Here is a 10111-nt window from a genome sequence, read left to right as displayed (position 1 = left end):
GAATGGCAGGAAGAAATGTCCAAGAGACCTTTTATGCAACCAATCATGAACTTAGAGTATGTTTATTTTTTAAGATCTGATTTGTGCTTTTAACTGATTAACTAGCAGAGGAAGTAAAAGGAGGGATGAATAAAGGAGGTAAAGAGGGTCCTTTCCAGGCTGCTCTATAATCTTTCTGCTCACCTTCAAACAAATGTCAGGTATGCTGCAGGAAGAAAAAGTCCCTGAAATCTTCCCTGAGGAAACTGGCAGTTTTACTAAGAAGGGAGAAACATATGTAGTCATTGCAATCTGTTATGATCAGCTGAATTAAGGCTTCAGGCATTGGCAACGCATAGGGGGTGCATGCTGGCAGCGTCTGTGGGTGGTCTCCAATTGCTGCTGGCCACTGCTGACACTGCCATTGGCTTCTGCAGGTGGTCATCGACCACATGTCACCACTAGCCACGCCCCCCCTGACACTGCTGCAGCCACCTGCGGGAGCTCCCCACTCAGCCCACCACCGAAACCCCCATGGCTGCCTGCCTGGTGCTTCCCTCCACGGCTGTGGTGTGGTCCTCAATTGCCGTTGGCCACTGCCAACACTGCCATTGGCATCTGCAGGTGGTCACCAACCACCGGTCAGCACTAGCCACCCTCTCCCTGCCGTTGACATTGCTGCAGCTGCCTGCAGGAACTCCCCGCTCGGCCTGCCACCAACACTGCTGTGGCTGCCTGCCTGGTGCTTCTCTCCGTGGCTGTGGTGCCTCCCTGGGACTGCCTGCACCGGGTGCCAGTGGGCGGGTGCAGCAGCCCCACCCCAGCCCAGGGACCACTCTGCCCACTGGCAGCTTGCTCTGCCCACTGGCAGCTTGCCTCCCCTCCCCAATGCTAAGAGAGGCAGGTAAGTGCACGGGTGTGGGCACGACATGGGGGGTTTACTTGGCCCTCAATTGAAGCAGTGTTTTTAAAAACCCACCACTACAATTTAGGGCCACTGTTTTGTCTACATGTGCCCAAAATCATGTGATAGTCTACAACTGAGAATGAAACAATGCTTGTATAAATAATGTTCCCAATGATTATTGGCAGTTGAAAGTTAGTGCAGTATAAATTCTGACTCAGGGCAGACTATCATCTTCTGAGAGTGTGGAATAGCTCACTGGGAAGCAAAAAAAAGTGTCAAAGGGGGGATAATGAAAATATAAAGAGGTGGTAGAGTGGTGAACTGCTAACCAGGAGAGGTGTTCACAGAGCTCTCACAGAAGATTTTTTTCCCCAAGAGATCCCAAAGAAAAATCCTTCTTGTCTAAAAATATATACAAAAATGCAGTGTTTTGTTTTCTGTTGCTGATTCAGTAAAATCCTAACTCCCCATCATTTTAATTAACAATGCAGGCTATTTCCCCCAGTGACTCTAACTGGCTGGTTGTGGTAACAAGATGTCCAGAAATAGAATAGCAAGCTTTCTCCTAGCACACATCTATTATCACTTCTCAGTTTTACCTAGGAAGTCAAAGGAGTAGTGGTAGAAGCTGTGCATGGGGAAGCCAGCAGCATAGCATGCTAGTATCCAGAGTGTTTGTCACAGTGTCATCTATCCTTAACAATACAATGTGTGCAAATTTTATAATACAGAAAAAAGAAACAACAGATAAGAGACAAGCTTTCTATCTCTAGAAAAATTATTTGAATGGTAAATCCTGATTATCCTTAACAAAATCTTCGTTTTATTTATTAGTAGTATATCAGCACAGAATCTATTAAAAGTGTACCCTTCATCTATTTTAATGATATTATGTCAACTCAGTATCAGACAGGATACATATTGGTATAGAGGCTAGATTACTTAAGTGGTACTGTATATCCAGATCCTGTGGTTGAGTCTTGCGAGTCAGCAGATTTCTCAAGATACTAGAAATTGATCTATATGGGTGCCTTGAGATTTTTTCAAGAGCCATGGGGTGCCACCCTAGTTAGCACTGTTATATGTGCAAACACAATTCACAAAATAAACCCAGAGATTTCAAATTGAAATGTATACTGTTAAAATATTCTGACTTGTGGTCTTTCTGAATGCTGTACAACAGAAGGATTACTCAGTTATTTTTCCATAGTTGAAAAACAAAGGAAAATGAAAAGCTGGCAGTTTCTTAGGGGTACCTTGAGTCTAAAAATGTTGAAAACCACTGATATAATGCAACACATTGTTTCTGTAAAAACATATGTAGGCACTTAGAATAAGTAAGTTTGTAGATATTTGCAGCATTAGTAGCTATTATTTATAATCTTTAGGCTCTGTATCTATCAGGGGTAGGCAACCCCCAGCACACATGCCATAGTATGGCATGCAAAAGCATTTTGCTTGGCAAGCGTGCCTTGAGGCGGACAGTGGGGAAGGGGCCCGGGCTGTGCTGCCACAACAAGGATCTCCCCCACCATCTACTCCTGGCACTCCAACATCTTACAAGTCAAGGTTGCAGGTGTTTTTGACACACTGCCTAAAAATTTTGCCAATCCCTGCTCTATATCATCATTAGTGCTAATGGAGTTGCTTATTGATTTACAGTAGACAAGTAGAAATCTTGGGAAAATAGAAGTTGCAAAGTTTTTTTTTTCTAATTTGTGCTGAAATTTCCTGTTTGCTACTTTTAAAAGAATCTCTAGTAAAAAGGGCAGAATAAAGCCTTTGTTTTACCTACTCTGAAACCCTTAGCTTCTGTACAGGTAATTAAATAATCTTCTGGGCTGTACAGTGTAGGCATCAATTGCTGAGTAGCTTAAAACATAGTAGTCAATAAAATCTTTAATATGTGTAGTTATTGTGATTTACTTATATCAGTCTAAAATCTACTAGTATAACTTTCATGTGGAGAGAAAAGTTATTTGCAGGAAGTGTTCTTGATTTTGGAATTTATTTTCTTATTTCTTCAGAAATGTTTTGACTTTTAGTGCATAAATGTAATTTGTCTCAGAACTTTGCATGAGAAATTGAAGAGACATACGCTTACAGCATAATTTTTAGGCTTGACTTTGATCAAATAATTGAATATATTTAAGAATACTATGTATTCTACAACACAAATACAATGGGTACATATTTAAAAAATACACAAATATATTTTCAGTACATTCACCTGTTTACTTTCACTTTTGTGTTCAAATTTATCAACACTAACACTGTACTTTTGTCTGTAGTGTTAATACAGCAGAGAGAACGTTTAAATTCTTCCTCACTCACATCTGCTTCAATTTGTGTTTACATTGATAAGGCATTTATATAAATACTAAATTTTGTAAAAATAATAAGTGGCAAAGTCAGCATTCTGACCCTAAATTACAAGGATGTTATGAATAGGCCATATTTAGAGGCACTAACTATGCGTCACAGATACATTTATTAGCAATTTTGGATTAGAATTACTTGCCCCCAGAAATAGACAGCTATAGCACACTATTTAACTACCCACTTAAAACATGAGGCTCTCTTTTCTCCTGGATTTGATTTTTATAGGTTGTATTGTTCCAAGATGTTACAAATGACTGCAGTCTTCAGCAACAAGGAAAAAGAATCAGTGGTTAAACATGTCTTACTCTTGGAGATAATTCAAAGGGAAAAAAAAATCCAGGTCATTGGCCTTTTTAAACAGACCCCTGGCAATATTTACTCCTCCATAAATAGTGCAGTCACATGAAATAAAACTGTGTTCAGTAAAGCCTGCAAAACAAAAGAACAATTTACAGACTGAAATGCAAACTGTAACTCCTGTGTTCAGTGGGTAGGATTAAGTGAGCTTGCTGAATGGCTTCTCCTTAGTGACTGTGGTGTCACATCTGTCAGAAGAATAGTGCCTTGGGTCACCTTAGGTGTTCTGTCCCCAAGCACCAGGATGGACATGCTGGGCATCCTTTGCAGTATAATTGCTATGTGGGAGTAAGTCTCTGCAATAATATCAGATTTCACTGTGGCTTAAGCTTGCTTTATCACTGTTGCTAGCTTTCCCCTCTACTGAGTACTGATGAGGCCACATCTGGAGAACTGTGTCTAGTTTTGTGTCCCTACTATTGAAAGGATGTGGACAAATTGGAGAGAGTATAGTGGAGGGCAACAAAAATGGTGATGGGGCTGGGGGCCATGACTTCTGAGGAGAGGCTGAGGGAACTGGGCTTATTTTGTCTAGAGAAGAGAAGACTGAGAGGGGATTTAATATCTTCCTTCAAATACCTGAAGGGGGGGATCCAAACAGGATGGAGCCAGACTGTTCTCAGTGGTTGCAGATGACAGGACAAGGAGCAATAGTCCCAAGTTGCAGCAAGAGCGGTTTAGGTTAGATATTTAGGTTAGGAAAAACTTTTTCACTAGGAGAGTAGTAAAGCACAGGAACAGGTTACCCAGAGATGTTGTGGAATCTCCATTCTTGGAGGTTTTTAAGAGCCGGCTTAACAAAGCTTTAGCTGGGATGATGTAGTTGGGGCTGGTCCTGCTTTGAGCAGGAGGTTGGACTTGATGACCTCCTGAGGACCCTAATTTGTTATGATTTTATGATTAAAGGCTTGTCTACACAGGGAAATTTACCAGTATTATTATAGTTATTCTACTATACCCATGAAAATCGTGGGCTTCTGGCAGCCTTCCACAGGCTTTCTTGGTCATAAGTATTCTCTTAGTTTTTATTTTTTATGACCTATACATTTGGTTTATTTTCCCTGGTCATTTTTGTTCCATATTGGCTGCCATATTCAGTAAGATTTCTAATAGAAACTGATTTCTAGCAAGCACTAATTTTAGCCTGTTGAGAAGCTGATGACAGAATTCCATTGGTAAGCTTTCTGATAAATTAATTCTTTTAATTGTGCATTAAGAAGTATTTCTTAAAGGACTGCAGTTTCTATGGTCTTTGTTTAAAAAAAAATGCAAACATTTTCCAAAAGCACTAGTTCTTTTTTGTTTTCTGGCTTTTGTGTCAGGTCTCTGTTATAGAACATTGCAGGTATGTAGAAGGTAGCACTAGTTGGTATTTATGAACCTCTGGTTTACTATAATTTTTCATAGATTTCATAGACATTAGGGCTGGAAGGGACCTTGGAAGATCATCGAGTCCAGCCCCCCGCCCAGAGGGCAGGAAGTCAGCTGGTGTCATAGGATCCCAGCAAGATAAGCATCCAGTTTCATCTTGAAGGTGTTCAATGAAGGCGCTTGAACAACCTCCGGTGGCAGGCTGTTCCAGACCTTGGGGGCTCGGACAGTAAAGAAATTCTTCCTTATGTCCAGCCTGAAACGATCTTGTAGTAGTTTGTAACCATTCGACCTCATCATCCCTTGGGGCACTCTGGCGAACAAACGTTCCCCCAGATACTGGTGGTCACCCTTGATAAACTTGTAGGTGGCCATCAGATCACCCCTGAGCCTGCGCTTTTCCAGGCTAAAGAGTCCCAGGGCTCTCAGCCTGTCTTCGTAGGGTCTGCTTCCCTGACCTCTGATCATGCGCGTGGCTCTTCTCTGGACTCTCTCAAGCTTCTCCACATCCTTTTTGAATTGTGGAGCCCAAAACTGGACGCAGTACTCCAGCTGCGGCCTCACTAAGGCCGAGTACAGGGGGAGAATGACGTCCCGGGATTTGCTTGAGAAGCATCTATGGATGCAAGCCAGCGTTTTGGTCGCTTTACTAGCCACAGCATCGCACTGCAGGCTCATGTTCATCTTGTGGTCAATGATGACCCCCAAGTCTCTTTCTTCCATGGTGCTAGCCAACATAGCACTGCCGAGCCTATAAGGATGCTGCGGGTTTTTTTTCCCCAAGGTGGAGAACCTTGCATTTATCGGCGTTGAACACCATCAGATTCTCATCCGCCCACTTGCTGAGCCTGTCCAGGTCAGCCTGGATCATCCGCCTGTCTTCTGGTGTGGATGCTTTGCCCCAAAGTTTGGTGTCATCTGCGAACTTGGCCAGTCCGCTTCATTAATGAAGATATTGAACAGTATGGGTCCAAGGACAGAGCCCTGGGGGACCCCACTCGTCACAGGACACCACGATGAGTGACTTCCATCAATTACTACCCTCTGGGTCTGACCCCGGAGTCAATTTTCCAGCCAGTGGATCGTGGAGGACCCCAGGCGACAATTGGCCAGCTTCTCCAAGAGACGATCATGGGACACCAGATTGAAGGCTTTTTTGAAGTCAAGATATATGACATCAATCTCATCTCCCTTGTCCAGGTGATAGGTCACCTGGTCGTAGAAGGAAATGAGATTGGTCAAGCAAGACCTACCCGCAACAAACCCGTGCTGGCTATCCCTTAAGATGTTGGCGTCGGCCAGTCCATTAAGGATGGCCTCTTTAATAAACTTTTCTAAGATCTTCCCCGGGATAGAAGTCAGGCTGATGGGCCTATAGTTAGCCGGATCCACTTTCCTCCCTTTCTTGAAGATAGGCACCACATTGGCCTTCTTCCAGTCTTCGGGCACTACACCAGAGCACCAAGAGTTTTCAAAGATCCGCGCTAGAGGCTGGGCTATGATGCTCACCAGCTCCTTGAGTAACCTGGGGTGAAGATTGTCAGGGCCGGCTGACTTGAAGGTATCCAGCTTCTCAAGGTGTTCCTTCAGAAAGTCAGCATTAATGGAGAGCAGGGGATCACCCTCACTCGGACTTCCTGGCCCTGTAGCGGGCATGCGCGTCCCATGGGGCTGATGAAAGACTGACGCAAAGTACCTATTTAATAGGTTGGCTTTTTCCTGGGCGTCAGTTGTCAGTTGCCCCATCTGGTTCAGCAGGGGTCCAATGTTGCCCCTGCTTTTCCTCCGGCTCCCCACATATCAGAAAAAAGGACTTTTTATTGTCCTTGATGCTCAAAGCTAGCTGGAGTTCAGTTGCAGCCTTGGCTTTCCTGGTCTGCTCCCTACAGGACCGGACCAGTGCAGAATAATCCTCCTTGGAGGTGACTCCCATCCTCCATCCTTTGTAGGCCTTTCTTTTTAGCCTCAGGAGGTCTGCTAGGTCCCTGGAGAGCCAGGGGGGCTGCTGTGCCCTCTTGCTGCCTTTCCTCTGAGATGGAATAGACTTAGTTTGTGCATTGAGGATCGCTCCCTTGAGGAGCAACCACTCTTCTTCAACTCCCCTCTCCCTGTGGTCACAGTCCCTTAGGGCCTCACTGACAAGCCTCCTGAGCTTGTCAAAGTTGGCTTTCCTGAAGTCAAGGACTTGCGTGTTGCTGACTGACTTGCCAGCTTTTCGGCGGATGGTGAAGGTGATCAGCTCGTGGTCGCTGTCACCCAGCTTCCCATCGATCACTAGGTCGCCGACTAGGTCATCCCCAGTAGCCAGTACCAGGTCGAGCAGCGCTTTGCCTCTCGTTGGCCCATAGACTTCTTGAGTCAGGTAGAGGTCATCCACGCACGAGAGGAAGCTCTGCGACCGCTCAGATTTTGCTGAGCGATCCTCCCACGAGATGTCCGGGTAATTGAAGTCGCCCATGACAACCATGGTCCTGGAGCATGCGGCCTCAGCCAGTTCCTGGGCAAACTCCTGGTCAAGCTCAGGACTTTGGGTGGGAGGTCTGTAATAGACTCCCACCATTGTGTCCCCTGTGCCGTGTTCCCCACGGATTTTAACCCAGAGGGTCTCCAGCTGTCCACCCTGGTCGCCAATATCGGCTTGCAGGGACGCGTAGCTTTCCTTAACATAGAGAGCTACACCCCCGCCCCTTTTCTCTACACGATCCCTCCTGTACAGGGTATAGCCATCTATACCCGTGGTCCAGTCATGGGTGGAGTCCCACCAGGTCTTCATTATCCCTATGACATCGTAATTGTTTGCACTGAGCAGGAGGATGAGCTCCTCCTGCTTATTCCCCAAGCTCCTGGCATTAGTGTACAGGCAGGCAAGTGCCCCCTGGGGGGCTCCTTCCTTGCCCAGAGATTTTATCAGGGCTGGGGCCGGGGTGGGCCCCCTTGAGTGCCGTGATCCGCTGGCTTTGCAAGGATTGCTCAGCGGGCCAGCAGTGGCGGTAGTCCCCCCGTCCCCCAACGGGCTTAGTTTAAAGCCCGGTGGAGCAGGTCAGCCAGTCTGGCTGAGAAGAGCCTCCTCCCTAGGGGAGAGAGGTGGAGACCATGTCTTCCCAGCAGCTCGCTGCCTCTCTTGCCAAAGAGTGGGCTGTGGTCATGAAAGCCAAAGCCTTCCTGATGACACCAGCGCTGCAGTCTTTGGTTGACCACATAGATCCTCCTGTCCCTTCTCAGCCCATAGCCTGAGACTGGGAGGATCAATGAGAACACCACCTGTACTCCCAGAACCTTAAGCCCCGCTCCCAAATCCCTGTAGCGCCTCATGACCTGGCTGGGAGTGCTCTGAGCCATGTCATTGGTGCCCACATGAATAAGGAGCACGGGATAGTGGTCTGTGGGTTTGAGGAGCTTGGGGATCCTCTCCGCAATGTCCCGGATGCGGGCCCCTGGGAAGCAGCAGACTTGCCGGGCTAAGGGGTCGGGGTGGCAGATTGGCCCCTCCGTCCCCCTCAGGAGGGAGTCTCCCACAACAAATACCTTACGTTTTGTCTTGGGGAGAGCAGGGGCAGGAGCTGCAGTTAGGCCCATGCTGCCTGTGGCATAAACATTCAGGAAAAAGCAATGAAATATATTATTTACTTCTGCATTTCAATTAATAGAAATACTATTTTCATAGATTTCATAGATTTGATAGACATTAGGGCTGGAAGGGACCTCAGAAGATCATCGAGTCCAGCCCCTGCCCAAAGGGCAGGAAGTCAGCTGGGGTCATAGGATCCCAGCAAGATAAGCATCCAGTTTGCTCTTGAAGGTGTTCAATGTAGGCGCTTGAACCACCTCTGGTGGCAGGCTGTTCCAGACCTTGGGGGCTCGGACAGTAAAGAAATTCTTCCTTATGTCCAGCCTGAAATGGTCTTGTAGTAGTTTATGACCGTTCGACCTAGTCGTCATCCCTTGGGGCGCTCTGGTGAACAAACGTTTCCCCAGATACTGGTGGTCACCCCTGATAAACTTATAGGTGGCCATCAGATCACACCTGAGCCTGCGCTTTTCCAGGCTAAAGAGCCCCAGGGCTCTCAGCCTGTCATCGTAGGGTCTGTTTCCCTGACCTCTGATCATGCACGTGGCTCTTCTCTGGACTCTCTCAAGCTTCTCCACATCCTTTTTGAATTGTGGAGCCCAAAACTGGACGCAGTACTCCAGCTGCGGCCTCACTAAGGCCGAGTACAGGGGGAGAATGATGTCCCGAGATTTGCTTGAGAAGCATCTATGGATGCAAGCCAGCATTTTGGTCGCTTTACTAGCCACAGCATCACACTGCAGGCTTATGTTCATCTTGTGGTCAATGATGACCCCCAAGTCTCTTTCTTCCATAGTGCTAGCCAACATAGCACTGCTGAGCCTATAAGGATGCTACGGGTTTTTCTTCCCAAGGTGGAGAACCTTGCATTTATCGGCATTGAACACCATCAGATTCTCATCCGCCCACTTGCTGAGCCTGTCCAGCTCAGCCTGGATCACCCGCCTGTCTTCTGGTGTGGATGCTTTGCCCCAAAGTTTGGTGTCATCGGCGAACTTGGCCAGTCCGCTTCTGACTCCAATGTCCACATCATTAATGAAGATCTTGAACAGTATGGGTCCAAGGACAGAGCCTTGGTGGACCCCACTGGTCACAGGACACCATGATGAGTGACTTCCATCAATTACTACCCTCTGGGTCCAACCCCGGAGCCAATTTTCCAGCCAGTGGATCGTGGAGGACCCCAGGCGACAATTGGCCAGTTTCTCCAAGAGACGATCATAGGAAACCAGATTGAAGGCTTTTTTGAAGTCAAGATATATGACATCAATCTCTTCTCCCTTGTCCAGGTGATAGGTCACCTGGTCGTAGAAGGAAATGAGATTGGTCAAGCAAGACCTACCCGCAACAAACCCGTGCTGGCTATCCCTTAAGATGTTGGCGTCGGCCAGTCCATTAAGGATGGCCTCTTTAATAATCTTTTCTAAGATCTTCCCCGGGATAGAAGTCAGGCTAATGGGCCTATAGTTAGCCGGATCCACTTTCCTCCCTTTCTTGAAGATAGGCACCACATTGGCCTTCTTCCAGTCTTCGGGCACTACACCAGA

Source organism: Alligator mississippiensis, chromosome 1, assembly GCF_030867095.1.
Source record: "Alligator mississippiensis isolate rAllMis1 chromosome 1, rAllMis1, whole genome shotgun sequence".
Classification (NCBI taxonomy): Eukaryota; Metazoa; Chordata; order Crocodylia; family Alligatoridae; genus Alligator; species Alligator mississippiensis.
The sequence above is the reverse complement of the archived record's forward strand: the minus strand, read 5'-3'. Positions refer to the sequence as shown.